Consider the following 4,808-nt stretch of genomic DNA (forward strand, 5'->3'; position numbering starts at 1 on the left):
GCCTCAGCCTCCCAGAGTGCTAGGATTACAGGCGTCAGCCACCATCTCGTTATTCTTGTTAAGTGCTCCTGTAGACATCGCTGGAATCTCCACTGTCACTTTGCCAAAGGGCAAGTCAAGGATTCGAGCTATTTTGAAATTACTTTTCATTGCCGAAGGATGCTTCTTAGACAGTGCTGGGAGACGGAACCTCATGGGTCCAGCCTTTGTGGAAACCACAGTAATAATCACTCCCATATTTATTGAACACTTCATGTACAAAACCCTTTAAATGCATTATCTGTTTTAATCCTCACAGCCACCCATTTTACATTAATAGGAACTGAGTCTTGGGGAGACGTGCCTAAAGTCACACAGCCGGATGTGCTGGAGCCAGGCTTCAGAGACATGAAACCCAGATAGCATCTGGGCAGACTCCCTGCATGGAGACCAGGAAGGGCTACTACCTCTAATAACAGGGACAATGGGTCCCTCCTCTCAGTAGGCTCCCAAGAAAATTGCCAGGCCATGCTGAAGAGGGCTCTCACTGATCCAGCGAAGCAGAAAATCAATGAGGTTTACATGAGGCATTGCTGCGTGGAGGCTGCTCCCTCATGCATCTAAGCACCAGGAATGCGCTGGGGCCCAAGTGACCATCTGGAGCAGCTCCTGCCAGTCCGTTTCTGTGCCGCTTTGCCAGTTCCAGGGGCAGGGAGTGGGAAACACAGAGCCCAGAATGATCCTCCCTCAGGAGGCCCTATTTTTCTATCTTTTTGCCCAGGCCTTTCGGAAAATAGACATCCCACTCCCACTTGCACCACTTGGAGAGAAGCTTTTCACGTCTCCAAGGGACATGGAGATGCTGACAGCGGGATCCCCAGCTGCACTGCATGATCCTCCAAGAGGAGGGTCCCAGGCAGCAATCATCACACAGTAGGAACCTCAGGTTTGGGAGTCAGACAGACTTGGGTTCAAATCCTGACTCTGTTCCTACTGCCTATTTGTTTCTGGGCAAGTTACTTAACATTTTGAATCCTTAAGCATCTGTGAAATAGAAAAAGGAATAGCCCCCACCCAATAGGTTTAATGCAAACAAAAGTAGTTGGCACAGGGTGAATTGCTCAATAAACCATATTCCTATCACAGGAAATGAGTTGGGAAAAGGCAAGTTTGTGGTCACTGTTCTGACGGTTTATTTCCTCTATTTTGGACTGTTCCAAAACTGGTTCTCAGAATTCTTCTTGGCCCTGCACCCAAGCCTAGCCCTGACCCTTTGCTCAGGTGAGGGCTGCTCTAAAACTTACTCCCTTCCCCCAATTTTAAAGATGAACGCTTTATTTTGAAGACACCAATCTGTGTTCTATCTGTGCCAGACGTGTAACAGTTATGCCAAAAGACATCCAGCTAGCACACCGCATACGTGAAGAACATGCTTAAGAATCCACTATGATGGGAAAGCATTTCATTCTCAAAAAAAAAAAATTCTCTTTTTCCTGTTATTGGTAGTTCTGAACATTAGATATTTTCCCCCCATGGGGTCAAAAGGTACCTAAGTATCTGATTGCAAGTGGAAAAAGAGGGAACAGAAATCAAGTAGTGGCAGTTTTTCCATTTTCATTTGTGTGTGAATTTTTAATATAAATGTGGGGATGTGAAGCATTAATGCCAGTCAAAATGTTTCAGTGAGTAAGTTTCAGCAGTTCAACTTTATAACAATTATAAATAAACCTGTTATATTTTTCTGGACAATGCCAGCATTTGTATTTTTTTAAAAACAAGTAAATTTCTTGATGGCAAAAATAAATAAATAAATAAATGAATGCCTTATTACTTAGTGCTGTAGTCAGTTATTTATACAGGGTTGGGCTGACCAGGGAGGGGCTACCAGTTTCCCAGTTTCTTCATGGCGTCTCTAGTCTAAGATATAAAGTACATGGGGGCTTTGGCCATTGCTACACACTGGCTTGTCTGTGCTCCTTGCATGGATTCAGAAAGGCAGCCCCTGCCCAGGAGGCCTTGGCCTCCCTCACTTTTGTTTTCCCCATGGGTTGGAAAGAGACAGCCATATAATGTCCAGCTGGCATCGGAGTGAGGCACATGTCTCCAGGGAACAGGCCTGCTCGGTGTCTTTCTCCCACTCCGCTCTTTGCTTTCGTCTCACACTGCCCTGATTTACCTCCCGGCTCTGCCACTCACTATGAGAACTTGGGCAAGTTCTTTGAACTCATGGGGCCTCTGTAGAATGGGGATAATACTATTTTCACAAGTTGTTGTAAAGTTTAGATGTAAAGCTCCAGGTGTCCAATAGGTGCTCAATAAATGTTAATTCCTTTTTTCTACCCCTTTGGGGCAATTTGGAATGTTGAACTGCAGACACTTCCTGGGAAGCTCCCAGGAGCCCAACTTAAGAAGAAGGTTGGCCCAGAGAAGCCAGGAGAGAGACCTTTGACACCACCTGCTTCCCAACCTGCTGCTGCCTTGTGTGGGCTGGAGCTGTCCCAGGAGCAGTGAGACAGCTGAGCAGCCAGCTGTTCTCCCCAAGGCTAAGGATTGAACATTCCAGGTAACCGTCAATTATCAGCCCCTCCCATATTCTCAGCCTGCATTTCAAAGCAAGGTGCAAAGGAAGGGAGTGTAAATGCAGCTCTAAGAGGGAGGTAGCCTCCTGCAACCAGCGAGCTCAAACAAGGGCAGAAGCATTTTTACATTCATTCCAAAGAAACAAACAAAACAGTGATTTTGGAGGGAGGGAGGCCCACACTGTATAATCCTCAAAGGTTCCATTCCAGCTTGGGGACCAGGAGGCATGCTCGGCTAATGCCAATTACATTTAAAAATATATGTATATATACACGAAAATATGTAACTTTTACAATTAAAAAAATATTCATTCGCCTGAAATTTACTCTCTCAACCCCCTGGAGGTGTGCCAACGGTGCTTTAGACAACAACGAGCTAGTGAAGCACTTAGTAGAGGAATGACAGTGAGACACGCTCAAATCAGTAACTTTGGCTTGGTATATCACAAGGAACTGTGACTACCTAGTAAGGGTCTGGGTAATGTCGGTTTAGAGGGAACATCTTATGGGGCCTTCTGTCATGAAATGATCATTCACCTGAACACTAAAATAAAACATCATCAAAATTCAATGCCAGTGGACCTCTGGTTAAACAGGGTAGATCAAACTCATATGTTTATCTTAGCTCCTTCCCCAAATCTCGATAAACTGACAGGAAAAGAACTCACAAAAATATAATCACACAAAGGTGAAGAGACTGGAAGAGGAGACAACAGCGGACGAGGTCTGCCAACGATGCTTTGGGAAGTTGCAGTCAGCCGTGACTGACGCCAGAGTGAAATCCGAGGGGGCAGTGAAGAAATGGAAGCCGGTTTGCCCTGCAGAGCACTGTTCAGGCTCAGGAATTGTAGGTACCAGGTACCATAGGAAGAAGGAGTAAAGTGTGGAGTGGAAGCAAGGGCAATAGGGAAATGCGAGGCTCCCAGATTCCTATCCCCACCCGGAAACACAACGAGTACCTCCTGTCTTGACCCTCACTGAAAATCGGTGGATTCAGTAGGGAAATGCACGCAGGGCCCCAGTGCCATGCTGAGAAGTGCAGGCTAAAGACAGGGGCGTGAGAGAATGCCCACACACAGAGAACGCTCTTCCCCAGGTGACGCCCAGAAATCTAGCATCCAGGCTTATATTCCCAGATAGAAACCTGGAGGCCCCCTTCTCTGGAGAGACTGAATGGCCTCGGAGAAAAGTCCCGTAAAGTACTGACATTTCAGAGTCCTGGGTGGAAGAGCAGCTTCTACCCAGTCATCCTCTAGTGACTCCCTCTCCTTGATAGACCTGCGTATCTATGCACATGGAGCTTCTAATCAGCTTTAAAGCGTCTCCTTGAAATGTAAAGGCCAGCTGAGGGGTTTTACAGTTTGCTCTGCCTGGCAGTAGTGCTGCACATCTTCTGTTGCCCTGTAGGTCCACTCTCTTCTTCTCCACACTGCTTTGGGCTCTGGGGGGCTGCCCTGAATGAACCACACAGCACTGGTGTCCCCTGCCCTCCACCTTCAGTGGTGGAGCCTGGGAGTGAGGGAGGAGTGAGATCACGCCCTCCCTGTGGGACCATGGGCAGACCGTGCCCCTTACCTGCTCTCTGGTAGACCAGAGACCCCTCTGGCAGGAGGGGTCTCTCTTCCCTCCTGCCAACCATTTCTTCCATCGCCTCATCAGGCCTGGGCTTGGTTTCTCTAAACACTGCCCATACCTCTGTACATAGTCCCTTTAATCTCTTCAAATTACGCAATTTGAGGGTGCCATTTGTTTCCTGCTAGGACCCTGATGAAGCACTAAACAATATTTACATAATCAAAATGTAAACATTGAATATTAATGATCGAAAAACGGCTGGGTGCAGTGGCACACGCCAGTGATCCCAACACTTTGGGAGGCCCAAGCGGGAGGATCACTTGAGGCCAGGAGCTCGAGACCAGCCTGGGCAACTAGTGAGACCTCATCGCTACAAAAAAAAAAAAAAAAAAGCTGGGCATAGTGTAGTTCTAGTTACTCAGGACCGATTGGTTAAGCCCAGGAGTTTGAGGTTACAGTGAGCTATGACCACACCACTGCACTCTAGCCTGGGTGACAAAGGGAGACCCTGTCTTTTAAAAAAATAAGTAAATAAAAATTAAAAAACTGTGAAATAACTGTATCAGGAGGCTGGAGAGAGGGAATAGTGTTCTTAATGGTGGAACAACACTAAATCTTCAACTACCATGCTAGAAAGTCAGTAGATAATAGCAAAATTGATAAGTTAAGAGTGGT

The sequence above is a fragment of the Propithecus coquereli genome, unplaced genomic scaffold, assembly GCF_000956105.1.
Source record: "Propithecus coquereli isolate 6110/MARCELLA unplaced genomic scaffold, Pcoq_1.0 Scaffold44, whole genome shotgun sequence".
Taxonomy (NCBI): Eukaryota; Metazoa; Chordata; class Mammalia; order Primates; family Indriidae; genus Propithecus; species Propithecus coquereli.